Source organism: Dasypus novemcinctus, chromosome 27, assembly GCF_030445035.2.
Source record: "Dasypus novemcinctus isolate mDasNov1 chromosome 27, mDasNov1.1.hap2, whole genome shotgun sequence".
In the NCBI taxonomy this organism is placed as follows: Eukaryota; Metazoa; Chordata; class Mammalia; order Cingulata; family Dasypodidae; genus Dasypus; species Dasypus novemcinctus.
In genome coordinates, this window is record NC_080699.1 from 45,538,460 (window position 1) to 45,558,459 (window position 20,000).

The following is a 20,000-nucleotide window of genomic DNA, read 5'->3' on the forward strand; positions in this document are numbered from 1 at the left end:
TAACTGCAGGTATATTTGTCTGGCAGACTAAATAATTAGAAATCTACTTGGGCAATGGTGGTCATCTTAAATCCACACTGCATAGATTGCTGCCCACACCTGCAGCTTCATCCCTGCCCTAGGCAGGGCAGAAAGAGGTGTGAAGCATAATCAGTCTCTCTGGGCAAGTACAGTCTAGGCCTCAATGGGTTGGATTATTCCACACAGTTGTCACTTTGTCCCTACCACTGGCAAAGGAGAAAGTCGGGCAAAGCTTCATTGGTCCCTGGGGCAATAAGGGCAGCTTGAGCCTCTACAGCTTTAAGCACTAACTACATCGTTGGCTCCTACTACACAGCCAGGAAAGAAGAAAGGGCAGGAAGTCCTAAACTAAAAAGAAAAATTGCACCCAGAATAAATACTCTAGTAAGTCAGATGCTAAGACACCAACAAAAATTACAATCCACACCAAGAGGCAGGAAGTTATGGTCCAGGTAAAGGAACTAGAAAAGCCTCCAGATGACATAGAGGAGTTGAGACAATGAATCATAATGTTCAAACAAGTTTCCTTAAGAAATTCAATGAGATGGCTAAGGAGATTAAGCATATTAAGAAGAAATTGGATGAGCACAAAGAAGTCTGAAGAATATGCAGAAAACAGCAGATCTATGAGAATGAAAGGTGCAATAAATGTAATTAAATATATATATATATATTAGACTCATATATAGCAGATTTGAGGAGGCAGAAGAAAGGATTGGTGAATTTGAGGAAATGCCCTCTGAAAGTGAACATACAAAAGAAAAGATGAAGAAAAGAATGGAAAAAAATTGAACAAGTTCTCAGGGAACTAAATAACAGCAAAAGATGTGCAAACATATGTGTCATGGCTGTCCCAGAAAGAGAAGAGAAGGGAAAAGCGGAAGAAGGAATACTTGGAAGAAATAATGGTAGAACATTCCCAACCCTATTGAATGACATTAATATCCATGTCCAAAAGTACAACATACTCCTATCTGAAAAAATACCAATTGACCAACCCAAGACACATACTCATTAGAACGTCAAATGCCAAAGATAAAGAGTTCTGAAAACAGCAAAGGAAAAGAAATTCATAACATATAAGGGATCTTAATAAGATTAAATGCTGATTTCTCACCAGATAAGATGGAGGGAAGAAGATAGTGCTATGATATACTTCAGATGCTGCAAGAAAAAAACTCCCAGCCAAGAATCATATCTGGTAAGACTGTCTTTCAGAAATGAGGATGAGTTTAGAATACTCATGGATAAACAGAAACTGAGAGAATTTCTAAGCAAGAGACCAGATTTTCAGGAAATACTAAAGGGTGTGCTAGAACCTGAAAAGAAAAGACAGGAGAAAGAGGCCTGGAGGAGAGACTAGAAATGAAGATTATGTCAATAAAAGTAACTAAAACAGTTAAAAGAGTGGGGAAAATAAAATATGACAGCTAAAACTCAAATAGTCAGGGATAAACTTAACCAATGATGTAAAGCACTTGTATTCAGAAAACTGTGACTCAATGTTAAAAGAAATAAAAAATATAGAGTTGTCCTAAATGATATTGAAGGGACAGATGCTGGACATTATATATATCCTGCTGTAACTCACTGAATGGACTGGGTGAGAGTGTAAACTGCAATGTAAACTATTATCCATATGGTACAGCAGTGTTCCAAAATGTATTCACCAAATGCAATGAATGTGCCACAATGATGAAAGAGGATGTTGATGTGGGAGGAGTGGGGTGAATGGCAGGTGGGGGGTAAATGGGAACTTCTTTTATTTTTTGAATGTAACATTTTTTGTGATCTATGTATCTTCAAAAAAATACAATTAAAATAAATAAACAAACTCTAAAAATAAGTCCTAAATAACTGGAAGAACATTCCATGCTCATGGGTTTTAGACTAAATTTCATTAAGATGTCACTTCTACTCAAATTGATACATGAATCAATGAAATTCCAATAAAAAATCCACCAGAATTTTTTTTTAAGTTGAAAATGAGATTACCAAATTATTTGGAAGGGTAAGGCCTCCTGAAAAACCAGGAATATATTAAAAAGGAAAAGCCAACTCTCATCTCGAGACTCTACATCATATTACCTAGCTATGGTGGTAAAAACAGCATGGTACTAACATAAAGACACATACATAGACCAATGGAACCAAACTGAGGGTTCAAAAACAGACACTCACATGTATGGTCAAGTGATTTTTGACAAGTCTGTCAAACCCACAAGCTTGGGCAGAAAAGTCCATTCAAAAAATAGTGCTGAAAGAAGCTGGTATCCATAAACAGAACAAGAAAAGAGGACCCCTATCTCACACCTTATCCAAAAATTAAATCATGTTAGATCAAAAACCTAAAAATAAAAGAAAGATCCATAAAGCTTTTAGAAGAAATTTTTGGAAAGTATCTTCAAGATCTGGTGGTAAGTAGTGGATTCTTAAAGGAGATAAGAAGAGGACTGAGATGGACTACTGATACTTAATGTATGTAGAAGTTTTAATTAGCTTTACTGTAAAAGTGTGGAAATGTATAAAGTGGATAGTGACAGATAGTAAGTAATAGCTAGTTTATAAATGGGGATGTGGCTGAAAATGGTAGTCTAGGTATGTAAATGCCAATTGACAGAATGTTAGAGAATAACCTAGGAACTGAATAGCATGGTAAAGCAAGAGGTGGATGAGAACTGTAATTGATTGTACAGATGCAAATGTGTCCTTTGTTAGCTTGAGCAAATTTACATCACTTCTGCAGGGTGGTGAGAATGTGGAGAAGTATGGGAAAAATACAACTTGAGTGACCTATGGACTGTGGTTAGCAGTAATAATATAATATTCTTGCATATATGCCAAAGCTGTACTGTGTTGATCAGGGGGCAGCATGGAAAATGTTGCCAAATGTACACTATGGATGTAGTTGCTATCAGATGGTATTATTTTATAATCTGTTACAAATGTTCCACCACAGTGTGGTGTGTTGATAGAGAGGTGTGGTTTAGGAATTCTGCACATGTGAATGATTGTTTTATAAGTTTACAACTACTGTCATAAAAATATATTTAAAAATCATAATAAGGTGGGTTGGGGGAAAATACACCAAATGTAAGATAAGAACTATAATTGGTAGCAAAATTTTGACAATATTCTTTCACAATTTGAAACACAAGTCTCCTGACAGTGTTGGTGGAGGGTTGGTGTATGGGACCACTGTATGATGATGTTATGTATGTTTGCTTTGTAAGTTCACAACTTTTAATATACACTTATTGTTTATGCATATTCATATATAAATGATATGAAGATAATAATAATATTAGGGTGGTTGGGGGAAAGTACTTTGGTTCATAGTAATATTTTCACAATGCTCTTTGATCATTAGTTAAAATAATTAACAACAATACAAGGTACTGTTGTAGGGTGAGGTATGAGAGTCCTGTACGGTCTTATATATGTTTGTTTTGTAAGTTAACAACTATTACTACACACTATACACTTATTGTTTATGTATGTTTATGTATGAGTGATATACTTTGATAAATTAAAAAACAAATTATGAGGATGGAAGGCACAATAATTCATATTAAAAATACATTAGAAGGAAGCAGATGCAGCTCAAGTGATTGGGCTCCCATCTACCATATGGAAGTCCAGCATTCAATTCCTGGGACCTCCTGGTGAAGGCAAGCTGGTTCACACAGTGAGCTGGCATGAGCAGAGAGCTGGCCCATGTGGAATGCTGACCTGCATGGTGAGCTAATCTGAGAGGAGTGCTTGCCTACACAGGAGTGCTGGTCCATGCAGGAGCTCTGGCCCATGTGGCAAGCTGGCCTGAGTAGAGAGCTGGCTCAGCAAGATGATGCAATGAAAAGAGACACAGGGGAGAGACAATAAGAGATGCAACAGACCAGGGAGCTGAGGAGGCACAAGAGATTGAGCATCTCTATCACACACCAGAAGGTCCTAGGATCAGTTCCCAGTGCCATCTAAAGAGAAGAAAATCAGACATACAGAAGACGCACAGTGAATGGACACAGAGAGCAGACAATGGAAGGGGGAGACATAAATAAGTAAATAAACAAAATGCATTAGAAGTACACAACAGCAGATTTGAATAGGCAGAATAAAGAGTGAGCACACTAGAAAATAGGGTAATCAAAATGATATAATCAGAAGAACAGATGGAGAAGGAAAAAGAAAAAAAGTTGTCTCTCAGGGATTTGAATGACAGCATGAAGTGCAAAAACATATGCACAATGGGTATTCCAGAAGAAGACAAGGGAAAAGGGACAAAAAGAATATTTAAGGAAATGATAGCTGAACATTTCCCAACTCTTATGAAAGGCATAAATGTACATATACAAGAAGTACCATATATTCCAAAAAGAATAAACCCTAATTGAATACTCTGAGACACATACTACTCAGAATATCAAATGATAAAGATAAAAGGAGAATCTGAAAGCAACAAGAAAAAAATTATTCATCTCTTACAAGGGATCACCAATAAAACTAAGTGCCAATGTCTCATCAGAAATCATGGAGATGAATATGTGAAGGCAGTGGTATGACATATTTAAGGTACTGAAAGAGAAAATTTACTAATAAAAATTCTTTATCAGGCAAAATTGTCCTTCAAAAAAGAGGAAGCCTTTAAAATACTTACAGATAAGCAGAAACTGAGAGTTCATCAACAAAAGACTTTCCCTACAAGAATTACAAAAGAGAGTTCTGCAGGTTGAATGTAAAAGATCGGAAAGAGTGGCTTGAAGTAGTGTGAAGAAGTGAAGATAAGGGTAATTAAAAGCATAAACACAAAATGCAATAGAACTGTATCCTCATTTATGATCTATTCTTTAATTCCAAAAAGAGTCAAAACCCAACAGAACAGGAAAAACTAATATTTCCTGGTGATGAGCATGCAAAATAATAAGTAATTTGGTGAAAAACAACAGAAAGAAGAGAAATGGAAGGATATGGAAGAAGAAAATGTGCACACTGTTGAAGCTAAGTTGGTGTCTTTTCAAATTAGTAGGTTATTGATGTAGGTTCAGCAATCAAACCCCACAGTAATCACAAAGAAGTTATTTTAAAAATATACAGGACACTTATTGCACTCAGTGAACATATTTTGGAACACTGCTGCACCACATAAATAATAGTCTACCCTGTAGTTCATACTCTCCCCCAGTACATTAAGTGGGTTATGACAGGATATATAAAGTCCAGCATCTGACCCTGCAATATCATTTAGGACAACTCCAAGTCCCAAAAATGCACCCTCATCACATCTCTTCTTCCTTCTCCCTGCCCTCAGCAACTACTGTGGCTACTTTCTCCACCTCAATGCTACAATTTCTTCTATTATTAGGCACAATAGTTTTATAGTAGAATATCAGTAAGTCCGCTCTAATCCATATTTTATTCCTCCATTCACAAAGTGCGATGAGTTTGCCACAATGATGGAGGAGCTTTTTGGTGTGGGAGGAATGGGATGGGGGGTGCTATAAAGAAACCTCTTATATTTTTTAATGAAACTTTTTTTGTGTGATGTATATATCTTCCAAAAAATACCACATACAAAAATGATGGGGTGGGGGAGTGGGGAGTGAGTTATATGGGAACCTCTTATTTTTTTATGCTTTTTATGTTTTTTAATATAATGTGCTTTATGATCGACTGACTTTAATTAAATAAGTGTAAAAAAATAAAAAAAGATGACAGTGGAACCATCCTTCATACACACACACACATACATATATACATATACAGGAACAGAAAGGAGAATCTGTTCAGATAGATACATCACAACAGATCAACTATATAGAGAAGGAAGCTGCAATAAAGGAAAAGAGAGGCAAAAAAGAGAAGACATAAAAAAGCAAAGGAAAAATGACTGAGAATTACTGTCTTTATGTAATAACACTGAACTTTTTTTAACAAAACTATTTTATTGATACATATCCACAGAGCATAAATCCACTCAAAGTGAACAATTAGTGATATTCAGTATAGTCACATAGTTGTGCATTCATCATCACTTCAAACATTTTTAGCACATTTTCATTATTCCAATAATAACAAAAAACAAAAAGAATTAATGAAAAAACAAACAAAAAAACTCTCACCTCTCAATCTCTTTATGCTTCCCCAGCCATACATAATTGCTATTCTGTTTCTGTATCTCTAGTTTCTTTGTGTTTATATTTTATAAAAACAGTCTTACATATGCAATACCACCCATATTTATATTTTACATGAGTTTTCACCATGTTATACAGTCTCGTGTTGTAATTTTTAGGTTTCCTTCTGGTAATATACATGACCTTAGACTTATCATTTCATCCACTGTCATAACCGTATAATAGTTATAAACACTATGATATGCTTTCACCATTTCTGTTCATTTCCAAAGATTTATAAACAACCTTTTTTTTTTAACTAATTCTGCATGGATTAAGCCACAGCTTTCCATTCTTTCTTTTGTCTTTATATAATTTTTAATGTTACATTAAAAAAATATGAGGTCCCCATATAAACCCCATCCCCCTCACCTCACTCGTCCCCCCATAACAACAACCTCCTCAATCGTCATGAGACATTCATTGCATTTGGCTTTCCATTCTTTCCATTCATTTTATTTTCTGGTGAACAGTATTCTAATTCTTTTTTTTAAATTAAATTTTATTTTTTTAATTATCTTTTTTTAAAGTTAATAGATCACACAAAACTTTACATCAAAAAACATAAGAGGTTCCTATATATCCCACTCCCCACTCCCCCACCCTATCAATTTTTAATTGTACTTTTCTGAAGATACACAGATGACAAAAAATGCTACAATAAAAAAATATAAGAGATTTCCATATACCCCCCACTCCCCTCACCCCAATTCTCCCACATCAACAGCCTCTTTCATCATTGTGTCACATTCATTGCATTTGGTGATGTATTCTAATTCTTAGCTCTATGTATTTACACAATATTTTTAGTTCACAATAGCACTATGATAGAGTACTTTTGTGTCTGGCTTTCTTCAGTTTACATAATATCCTCCAGGTTTATCCAGGTTGTCATTAGCTTCACAACTTCATTTCTTCTTACTTCAACATAAGATTCCTTCGTTTGTATATCTCACAATGTGCTTATCCATTCATCAGCTGATGGACACCTGGGTTGTTTCCAATTTCTGGCAATTGTGAATAAAACTCCTATGAACACTGATGTACAGAGATCTGTTCCTGTCACTGCTCTCAGTTCTTCCAGGTATATACCCAATAATGGTATTGCTGCACCACAGGGCAAGGCTATAGGTGTAATTTGGGGGCATTTTTGGAACTTGGGAATCACATTTCAGTGACAGATACACGGCATTGGATATCACAGAATAACTTGCAAAAATGTGCGGGAGAGAGTGAAAACCACAATGTAAACTGTAATTATCACTTAGTAGCAATGTTTCAAGATATGTTCATCAATTAAGATAAATGTACCACATTAATAAAGGATGTTGCTGATGTGGGCGGGCTAGGGAATGGGGCATATGGGAATACGCTATATATTTTTTGTGTAGCAATATTTATGTAATCTAAGTTTCTTTTTAAAAATTAAAAAAACATTCCAACAAAGAAAAGCCCAAGACCATACCTCATAGCTGAACTCTACCAAACACTCCAGAAGAAATAATATCAATCCTACTCAAACTCTTCCAAAAAATTGAATAGAAGGGAATACAACCTAATTCATTCTATGAGGCCAACATTACTCTAATACCAAAGACAGGTAAAGATAGTAGAAGAAGAGAAAGTACAGACCAAGTTCTCTTATGAATACAGATGCAAAAATCCTCAAGAAAATACTAGCAAACAGAATCCAATAGCACATTAAAAGAATTAAATGCCATGATCAATTAGGATTTATCCCAAGTGTTCAAGAATGGTTCAACACAAGAAAACTAATTAATGTAACATACCACATTAACAAAATGAAGGTTAAAAATCAATGTGGGGAAGCAAATGTGGCTCAAGGAATTGAGCTCCCACCTACCACATGGGAGGTCCCTTTTTCAGTTTCTGTTGCCTCCTAAAGAAGACAGCAAGCTGGCCCACCTGGCAGGGGTGGCAAGCTGATGCAACAAGATAATGTAACAAGAGACATAAGAAGAAAAACACAATGAGACACAACAAAACTGAGTGGAGGTGGCTCAAGCAATTAGGTAGGTACCTCCCATATCAGGTTCAGTTCCTGGTGCTGCTTAAAGAAACAAGGAAGATGAACTGACAAAGCAAGCACAAATAATGAGGGGGTGGGGAGAAATAAATAAATAAAATAAATCCTTAAAAATAAACCAATGTGATTTTCAAAAATAAACATGAATAACATCATACAGGGGTCACATACATCACCCCTCCATCAACAACTTACATTGTTGTGAAACATTTGTTACAAATTATACAAGAAAATCACCAAAGTATTACTACTGTCATCCCTTCAGCAGCACATATACTAAAATTAGAATGATACAGAGAAGATTAGCATGGCCCCTGCACAAAGATTACATGCAAATTTATGAAGTGTTCCATATTTTTATACCTGGGGACTTGTAATATGTAATGGGGACTTGTAATCTGTAAATCATCCTTTTCTTGCCATTTTTCTCTCTCTGCCTGGACCAGGTTGTGAATATGCCTGGAATCCATAATCTGTTTTCTTTCTCTTCTCTCACTTATTGGTATATATAGATATACCATATATATATATGTGTGTGTGTGTGTGTATATATATATATTAGTTATATTATATTACATTATATTAGTTTATATATAGATAGATATAAATATTATTTAGGCCAGTAGTTTATATACATTACTACTAATTATAGTCCATATGTTAATTTGCTGCATTTTCCCCAATCCACCTTATTATCCGATGTTATGCATGTTTATTTTGTAACTTCATAACTTTTACTATACACTTACTGTTTATTTATGTTCATTTATGAATGATATACTTCAATTTTTTAAAAAATGTGATCATCTCAATTGATGTAGAAAAGGTATTTGACAAAATCCAGCACCAATTCTTGGTGAAAAAAAAAACAACACTTAGGAAAATAGGAATAAAAGGAAGCTTCTTCAACATGATAAAGGGCATACATGAAAAAAAAAAAATACTTTTAACATCATACTAGATGGTAAAAGCCTGAAACATTTCCCACAAGAAGACAATGATGTCCACAGTCACAACTGTTATTCAAACTTGTACTGGAAGTTCTAGTCAGAGCAATTAGTCAAGAGAAAGAAATAAAAAGCATACAAATGGGAAATAAAGAATTAAAACTTTCTCTATTGACAATGATATGCTCCTATATATATGAAGAGCCAAAAAAATCTGTGATAAAATCTACTGGAGTTAATAAATGAATTCAGCAAAATGACAGTATACAAGATCAACATGGAAAAATTACTAGTGTTTCTATACATTAGTAATGAACAATATAGGTGGAAATCAAGAAAAAAATTCCTTTTAAAATAGCAACTAAAAGAATCAAATGTCTAGGAATAAATTTACCCAAGGATGTAAAGGAATTGTAATTACAAAACTACAAAATTTGCATATGAAACCCAAGAAGATCTAAATAAGTAGGAGAGTCCACGCTTATAAATTTGATTACTAAATGTTGTTAAGATGTTAAGTCTACCCAAATGATTTACAGATTCAATGCAATCACATTAAAAATTTCAACAGCCTGTTTTGCAGAAATGGAAAATCTAATGATCAAATTTATTTGGAATGGTAAAGAGGTCCAAATAACCAAAACCATCTTCAGAAAGGATGAAGTTTGATGGCAAAAACTTCCTGATTTTAAAACTTATTATAAAGATACAGTAGTTTAAACAGCAAGACACTGGCTAAGGGATAGATATATAGAATTATGGAATCAAATTAAGGGTTCAGAAATATAATCTCACCTCTATGGTCAACTGATTTTTAATTTTTTAATATTTTAATTTTTTTAATTTTTAATTTATTTTTCTCCCTTTCCCCCGCCCCCAGCTGTCTGCTCTCTGTGTCCATTCACTGTGTGTTCTTCTGTGTCCACTTATCTATTTGTCATTGGCACCATGAATCTGTGTCTCTTTTTGTTATGTTATCTCGCTGTGTCAGCTCTCCATGTATGCAGTGCCACCCCTGGGCAGGCTACACTTTTTTCATGCTGGGCAGCTCTCCTTACAGGGTGCCCTCCTTGCACATGAGGCTCCCTTATGTGGGGGACACCCCTGCATGGCATGGCACTCCTTGCATGCAACAGCACTGCATGTGGGCCAGCTCCACACAGGTCAAGGAGGCCCAGGGTTTGAACCCTGGACCTCCTATGTGGTAGGCGGATGCTCTATCCACTGAACCAAATCTGCTTCCCTGGTCAACTGATTTTTGACAAGACTATCAAGTTCATTCAATTGGGAAAGAATATTCTCTTCAACAAATGGTGCTAGGAGAACTAGATGTTCAAATTCAGAAGTCTGAAGGAGGACCCCTAACTCATACCTACTGTATATTGTATATGTGAATTACTGTGATTTAAAACTTATGTGAAGACAAACTTAATAATTAGGAAAAAAAAGAAAGGATGTAGACACTGAGGAAGAAATGGAAGAAATTATCTTGCCACTGTACATACAAGGCAACACCTATAGCAGTGATGAAAGGTAAAACATCAAAAACAAAGTTTTTTCATTTTTTTCATTTTTTGATACCCAAGTTATTTTTGCTTTGTTTAATTTTTCTAAATTAGTGTGTATTCTATATCTAACCTTTAAACCCATCACTATATTCCATTTTACTATTAATGGAACATGGCAATATATTAGGCTTCATTTATAAAGAAGTTCTGGACTACAGAGAGATTCAACTAAGGCAGAGGAGGAACACTGGTGTGGGGTGTTATTGATAGGGGGCACATGGTTGGGAAAGAGTTTTCCAGGGCATGTATACAGGGTACATAACAATGCTTGCGTATTTGCATAGTGGTTTCAGTTAAAAACCACAACTAAGGGAGTGCTGAATTCCTAGCCAGGGGAGCTCTATTACATTCCCCAATGGAACAGCAACAATCCCCCAAATGTAATGGCAAAGACCAATAAAGACAAATGATCCAACAATGAGCCCTTGATACTGATGTCTATGATTATGAGTCTGTGTGCCTGAAATATGAACTAGGCCTAGAGCTGCAGGGTTCCTAAGAGTTACCTCCTGAGAGCCTCCATGTTGCTCAAATGTGGCCATTCTCTAAGTCAAACTCAGCATGTAAATGTATTACCTTCTCCCCAGCATGGGACATGACTCCTAGGGATGAGCCTCCCTGGTGCCAAGGGATTACTACCAAGCACCACCTGATGATGTAACTAAAAAAAGACCTTGAATAAAAGGGTAATGCAGATCAGCAGAATATCTCAGACTACATGTAATATCAGGTGTTAAAAGCTGCTTTTTGACTTTGGATAAAAGGGGGAAATGGAAAGGACAAATTCATTTATATGGCTATGGATTTCCAAAAAGAGTTGGAAGGTCATCAAAGGGGTAAAACTTATGCACGCCTCACCACGGTACCAGAGACAGCCAAAGTAGATAGAAGACCAAGTACTGGTTCTCCCGAGGGCTTCAGAGATCCACAGGTTCTATGGTCATGGCAGATGACTCTGGAGTTTAGTGCCATGTCAATTGGCCCTACTTTGGAGTTTGTGTTCCTGAGTGTGATGGAGTTGGACTCAGATATGACCTTTCTACACATGCCTCTTCTGTTGCTTTTACTGGACCTGTGGTTGGTGCTGGGGTTGGCGTATACTCAAGGGACCTGAATCTCTGGACTGTCCGTGTGATAGGCCCTGAGCCTCAGCAGACTTGCAACTCCTACCCTATGGTTTATTGAACTTACCCTGGTCAGCTAACAGGGAGGTGAAGAAGGTCAACCACCACAGCAGGGTGCCAAGAGTTCCTACAACTGCAAGCAGGAGAATTGCATCCCTCATTCATGTGGAATATAAGCCACTTCTTGATATAGAGGGAGACTGGACATAACCATCCCAGGGTCCACAGAATGGAGGAATAGAGTATGGATTAGAGTGGACTTACTGGTGTTCTGCTGGGGAACTCTTGTGATTAGTAAGGGAAGAATTTGTAGCATTGATGTGGAGAAAGTGGCCATGGTAGCTGCTGATGGTAGGGAAAGGGAAGAAGAGATATGATGTGGGGGCAATTTCAGGACTTGGAGTTGTCCTGGGTGGTACTGCAGGGAGAGATGCTGGGCACTGTATGTCCTGCCATAGCCTACTGGGTGGACTGGGGGACAGTGTAGACTACAATGTAAACCATTATCCATGTGGTGCAGCAGTGCTCCAAAATATATTCACCAAATGCAATGAATGTGCCACGATGATGAAAGAGGTTGTTCATGTGAGAGGAGGGGGTGAGGAGGTGGGGTGTATATGGGGACCTCATATTATTTGAATGTAACATTTCAAAAAATAAAGAAGAAAAAATATTAACTGAAAATGTATCATAGATCTAAATATAAAAATTAGAAAAGTATAACTCCTAGACAAACATGTATGGAAGCATCTTCAGGTTCTTTTGTTAGGCAATGATTTCTCAGACTTTACACCCAAAGCACAACCAACAAAAGAAAAAAATAGATAAATTGGAACTCCTCAAAATTAAAACTGTGATCCTCAAATGACTTTATCATAAAAGTGAAAAGACAACATACTCCCCATGAAGTAATATTGGAAAACCACATATCCAATAAAGGTTTAATATACAGAATATATTCAGAAATCTTACCACACAACAATAAAAATCAAATAACCCAATTTAAAAATGAACAAAAAAACTAGAATAGACATTTCTCCAAAGAAGATAAACAAATAGCTAAGATACACATAAAATAGCTCGACATACTTAGATATGAGGTAAATAACAATTACAACCACAAGGAAATACCATTTCACACCCACGAAAATGGCTACTACTAACAAAACAAAAATTACAAATTTTGGAAAGGATGTCTTGAAATAAGAACTCTCATTCATTGCTGGTGGGAATATAAAACACAGCTGTTGTGGAAAACACTTTTTGGTGGTTCCTCAGGAAGCTAAGTGTAGTATTACAGTATAACCTGGCAATCTCTTTTACAGGTATATACCCCCAAAATTGAAAACAGGGACTTCAACAGATATTTTCACACTGATATTTACAGGGTCATTATTCACAATTGCCAAAAGATGGAAGCAACCAAATGTGGTACATATATACAATGGAATATTATTTAGCCACAAAGAAGAATGAAGTTCTGATACATGTGACAATATAGAGGAAACTTAAAGGTATCATGCTGAGTGAAATAAGCCAGACACAAAAGGAGAAATAGTATATAATCTTGCTGATATGAAAGAATTACATTGATTCAATTCATAGTCAGAAACTAGAATAGTGGGGGTAGAGAATGGTGAGTTAATGCTTAAATTGTACAGAGTTTGTATTTGGGTTGATGGGAAAGTTTAGGTGCTTGATGGTGGCAATGGTAAAACAACATTGTAAATGTAATTAACAGCACTGAAATATATTTTTGAATGTGGTTAAAAGGGGAAATTTTAGGTTGTACATGTTACTGGAATAGAAATTAAGGAAAAGCATTACACTGAACAACACAGTTAGTGAATCATTATGTAAATGATGGATTACAGTTAATGGTACAATTATAAAAATGTTCTTTGATGAAGTGTAGCAAATGCACTACACTAATGCAAGTTGTTAATAATAAGGTCATTTATGGGAACACTGTATTTTATGTGATGTTTCTTTAAAACTACAATTTCTGAATACAAAATAAAACCACAATAATATGTCACTACCCATGCTCTAGAATGGTTAAAATTGAAAGGTTTTGTGAGGATGTGAAGCAGCTGAAATCTATATATACAGCTGTGGAAGTGTAAAGTGATATAACCTTTGTGGAAAACAGTTGGCAGCTTAAAAATTTTAAATATACACCTACCATTCAATACAACCATTCTAACTCTAGGGTATTAATTCAAGAGAAATAACAATATACACTCTCAACTAATTTTCATGTAAGTTTTATTTGTAACAGTCAAAATTTGGAAACAACCCAAATGACTACCAGTAGGTGGCTAAGTAAGCACTAATCATGATTCATCTATGCAATGATTAATGGTTGCTTGGTTCTAGGGGGAAATGAGGAAAGATTAAGGAGGTGCATAAGGAACCCATTGGAATAACGGTTATGTTCCTTTTCTTGACTGTGGTAATGGTTTCATGAGTGTATGCAGATGTCAAAATGTATCAAATTGTGTACTTTAAAAGTGTGCAGTCCATTATATATCAATTATACCTCAATAGTGCTGCAAAAGTAGTAGAAGTATAGAACTAACACTGCACAATTCTCTACCCTTTAGTTTTTTCTCTGCTCCATGTAATCCACTTTGATTCCTAAAAGTCTGCCTTAAAATAGTAACTACATGTCTTGGATTTTCTGAAAATGTTCTCTGTCTTTAATGTATTAGAACTTGTCAGACCACACATCATAATTTTTGGTTAGAAAAAATATATCCTTTGCTTTTCTAAGTCATTGTCCAAGCAAATATGGCTCAACCAGTGCAATATCTGGAGACTGTAAAATCTGTAATTATATCTAGTCTATGCAGTCATTCTTACTCCATGACTACCAAGTTTCCCATTCTCCTGATTCTCCTGTTTCCCGCTAACACTATATTCTCCACCCCACAGGTTCTCAACCCTTCAGAAAAAATGAGAATACTTTCTAAAGTAAGAATACAAGACTGTTGGGAATTGAATATCCATAATACATGCCCCTGGCATGTAAGTTCAAGTCCTAACGCTCAATGGAATCATTTGTAAATAGGACCTTCAAAGATCTGATTAAGATGAGGCCATATTGAATTAGGGTGGATCTTCATCCAACATGGATACGGTCCTTATAAGTAGAGAAAGTTCAGACACAGAAGTAGTAGGAACAGGAGGAGGAAGAAGGTGTTGGAGGCAGAGACTGATTGCCAGGAAGTGACCATCAGAATGCTACAGACCAGATAAGACATTTTCAGAGTTTTATCTTACAAAATTGTGAGACAATAAATTACTGTTTAATTCAACCAGATTGTGGTGTTGGTAATAGCACAACTGGTGAGCTAAAAGAAGATTCATCCTGACTTCCACACCTGTGAACTTTCCACCCCTGGAAAAATGCAAGAATTCTAGGGGAGGGATTTCCTTTCTTTCCCCCAGAAAAGGGAAGGAGCTGGGGGAATGTCAGGGCTAAGAAAGTTGAATCATATCACTCTACACCCATTAAAATTTCCCTTGCAGTATAATTGACTTCTACATCTGGGAGAAAGTGGATCTGTAAAAGCCATGGCAATTGTATGAAATCAGAAGGGATTTAATTACAAAATAGAGATTAAGTCACCATCAGATAACATGCTGAATAATAAATACCACTACATGGAGATAAAGGAAAAGAATCCATTTAATGGACTCTCAAAACTTGTTACTGTGGTTTAAATTTTATGCTCCAGTTTTAAGTCTTGGTCAGCATTCTAGTATGTGTGAATCTTTATAAATAAGCTCTCTTTTAGATGTTACTTCAATTAAGGTGTAGCCCAACTAAGTCAGGTTGGGATTACTGGAGTCCATTATAAGCAGATAAAGTCAGATGAAGAGAAAAGCCTTGTCAAGAAGTCAGAAGCTAGGAGTCAAGAGAACTCAGTAGAGAACTACTGACTACATCCCAATGTACATTGCCACATGATGGGTAAGTAAAAGAACCCCAAAGATTGTCCAATAGCCAAACAAACCCTGGGAGGAGGCAAACCTTCTAGCCTTTAAAACTGTGAGCCAATAATTTTCTGTTTTTAAGCTGGTATTTGTTTTAGCAGCTGGGAAACTAAAGCACTTGTCTTTATGGAGAATATAATGCTGTCTTGCACCTGGGAAGTAACTCAAAGGTGAACATCTCCTGAAATGGGTTAAGTCTTGTCAGAGAGTGAAAGGGCCTCTTCACTACAGTGGCCATTTCAGGTTTGTAAACATTTCATGTTTCTAAAAGAGGGGACTTTTGGATCCTTGGAGGCTGGCAGAGACCATCCAAAAATCTTTTTCTTTCCTGATGTTTGCCTCAGAGAAGGTGATGAGAACAATATTCCCACTTTCCATTCATATGCACCATGTTAAACACCTCTACTTCAAATTAAATTGTAATAAAAATTTATTGATTTGCCCTACCTTTAGAAATTTAATGATGCAAAGAAGGGAGGAACAGGGAAGTATCTGGATGACTGGGAAATATGGACATCGTTGGGACAATGTAAGGACACCTACGATCTCTACTTGGATTCTCTGGTCTGCTATTAACTTACCGCCAAAGGTTAATTACAAGAAGTAGTTAGCATCTCTGAACCTCAGTTTACTTACATGTAAGCTAAGTTTATTGGGCAACGTGTCCTCTAATCCTACTATTGCGCCTAGCAGAGTGTGATTCCAAGTTAAAATGTCACATTTGTAGGGCTCCATAGAATCCAGGAAACTAAAGAACGCCTCTGCCTTCTCAGTGGATGATATTTAAACTGCTTCAATCCAGTGGTGAGGAGGGAAAGGGAAAATGTCATGTTATCTGCCAGGGCTCCACTTCAATAGCCTTAGAACACCTAACAAGCCACTTGGAATCCAAGCATGGTCCAAGTTTCCCTCCAAGACCAATCCTAATGTATCCTTTCTTCACTGCTTTCCATCAAATGTGAAAAAAGAAGTTTGGTGACTGTTAACTTCTTTCAGCTTTCTCTCAGAGAACAAGAGGAAGTACTGAAAGAGGTCTGAAAATTCAGAATGCTAAACCCCAAAACAAACTTAAAGAGTTTGTAAATTTATACATGTAGGTAGAGATGAGGACAGCAGCGCCTGATGAGACAGGTGGGGGTGACATATTTTTTCCCACATAAGGTACCATAAGAAATCTTATTATTAAGAATTGTTAATTCATAAGCCTTCTAATCAATAGTCTTTGTTGTTTCAGCTTAGAATTGTGAATGATTAGCTTATCCTTTGTCCTTTTGACAGGTTTGCCTGTCACCTATTAACTAAAGATGAATGTTTAGAAGGAGCAAGTCACCAGACATGATATGTGCACATTCTGCTTGTATCCCCTGTAAAATTAGCATGAATTTTAAGTTGATGTGTATTGAAACCTTCGTGTTCCTGTTTAGTGTACCATGAACAGAATAGAAGAAAAGATCCCTCGAGATACTACATCTCTCCTGCAAAAGGCTGGTCACCCCCCACTGGATGGATTTAGTTACTTTTGATGAGGTCATTCCTCACAAGTTGCAAGACTCATTGGAGTTCTGAGGTTTGGAATCCCTTAAAAGAGGATAGCCCCCAAGCTGTTGGTTGAAGTTTCACCCAGGAGAGGATATTCTGCCTGGGACCATTTTTCCAACTGGAACTTTGGCTGGTTGTCGAAAGGGACTTCCCAGCCTCGTGAGAGACCAGATGCTGTGTTTTCCCACGATTTGGTGAGTGATTGTATATGTTTTCGTTCCTTCCTATGTCTTTAATTGATTATTTTCTTTTGTGATTGCTCAATTATCCTAATCATTTGATATAACTACTAACTCATTTTATTAAATAAAGATACCTTTGCATAACATTTAGAATTTCTTCCTCTTCCTTAGCAAAACACCACATTTACTAGCTTATGGTCTTGAGAAAATGTATTAGCCAAGCCTTGGAAATTGTAAAATTTTCATAATGTCCAAGACCTTTTGTTGTTACTAGGGATAATAAGATAGCATATTATAAACACCTGACTCGTGGTAGTCAAATGTGAAAGATAAATATTAATACTCATATTTTATAACTAAGGGATGAATTGAAGGCTTGTTATGAGAATCCAGGTCTGCTGATTACCAATTTCTTTGTTTTTGTGTTTTTATTATACTAGGTCATGTCTGAAAAGAAATTGACTCATTATCTGACCTGTGAAGAGTTCAGAAGCCATCACTCCATCCTCACAAGAGGAGAAATCAGATTAAACTTAAAATCAGCATCTCTTTTTAGATACATTAGTATTGAGGTTATAAGGCAAACCAACTGTCACTGTCTCCCAGATACTAAAACAAATACTATAAAATCAGTTGGCTTGAACAATGGAAACTTATTCACTCACAGTTTTGAGACTAGGAGAAGTTCAGAACTGAGGTGTCAGCAAGGTGATGCTTTCTCCCTTAAGACAGTGCTCTGGCACTGGCTGTTGTCAATGCTTGGGTCTGTGGTTTCCCCATCATATGATGCTGTCCTCTCCTTTCTTCTCTGGGTTCTGAGGACTTTCAGCTTCTTCTCCTCCATGTGGATTTATCTTCATAAACAAGAATTAAGGTCCAACCTCATTCTGTTAATCAGCAACTTAATGAAACATAACATCTTCAACAAGTCCTATTTAAAATGGATTTACAAAAACAGAAGTGGATTAAGATCAAGAACATTAGTTAAAAATGACCTTTTGATCTTGAGTAAAGAGAGAAATGGCAAAGAGAAATGAGTTTATATGGCTAAGAATCTTCAAAAAAGAGTCGGGAGGTCATCAGAGGGGTTACGCTTACACATGCCTCAGCAAGACCCCAGAAACAGCTAAAGTAGATACAACTCTAGGTACTAATTCTCCTGAAGACTATGGAGGCCCACAGGGTATATGGTCATGGCAGATGGATTTGGAGCTCTGTGCTGGGTCCATGGGCCCTACCTTGGAATTTGTGCTCCTGAGAGTGATGGCGGCTGGACTCAGATGTGACCTTTCTACACATGCCTCTTCTGTCACTTTTACTGAATCTGTGGTTGGTGCTAGGGATGGTGTATACTCAGGGAAATTGAATCTGGAGACTGCCCATGTACCATCTGGGCCCTGAGACTCAGCAGAGTTGCAACGCCTACTCTCTGGCTCGTTGGACTTACCCAGGTCAGTTAACAGGGAGGTGAAGATGGTCAAGCACCACACCAGGGAACCAAGAGTGCCTACAACTGGAAGCAGGAGAATTGCATCCACCAGCCATGTGGAATAAAAGCCCCTCTTAATATAGAGGTGGCATGGACATCACCATCCAGGGTCCACAGAATAGAGGAATAAAATATGGATTAGAGTGGACTTACTGATATTCTACTATAAAACTATTGTGACAAAGTAATAGAAGAAATTGTATCACTGATGTGGAGAAAGTGGCCACAGTAGTTTCTGAGGTCAGAGAGAGGAAAGAAGAGATGTAATGAGTGCATTTTTGGAACTTGGAGTTGTCCTAAATGATATTGCAGGGTCAGATGCTGGATATTATACATCCTTCCATAACACACTGAATGTATGGGGAGAGTGTGAACTACAGGGTAAACTATTATCCATGTGGTGCAGCAGTGCTCCAAAATGTGTTTTCTGAGTGCAATGAGTGTGCCACAATGATGGTGGAGGTTGTTGGTGTGGGAGGAGTGGGGTGGGGGAGTGGGGAGTGTACAGGAACCTCTTATATTTTTTATAATGTAACCTTTTTGTGATGTATGTATCTTCCAAAATTACAATTAAAAAATGATGGGGCAGGGGGTGGGGAGTGGGTTATATGGGAACCTCACTTTTTTTAATGTAACATTCCGTGTGATCTATTACCTTTAATTTTATAAAGTGTTTAAAAATATAAAATAAATTTAAAAAAGAAATAGTAAGTGTGTGTCTGCTGCCAATAAAATAAAATAAAATAAGATGTTTGGACACAGAAAAAAGAAAAGAACATATTTTCATTTTAGTGTTTTTTTTTTTCTAATATGGAATACATAATACACCTATCACACCAATGCCCCCCAAATGGTGAGGAAGACAGATACAGAGAATCAGAACTTACTGGGAGTAGAAGCCAACACTGGAG

The 20,000-nt window shown here is 36.6% G+C and overlaps 1 non-coding gene across 1 annotated transcript; it reads left to right on the forward strand.

Moving 5' to 3' along the window:
• Nucleotides 1-8,490: 8,490 nt before the first annotated feature.
• LOC111761032 (U6 spliceosomal RNA) lies at nucleotides 8,491-8,597 on the forward strand. Its single transcript, XR_002794514.2, has one exon. It is a non-coding gene; the product is annotated as a U6 spliceosomal RNA (small nuclear RNA).
• The last annotated feature ends 11,403 nt before the right edge of the window (nucleotides 8,598-20,000 follow it).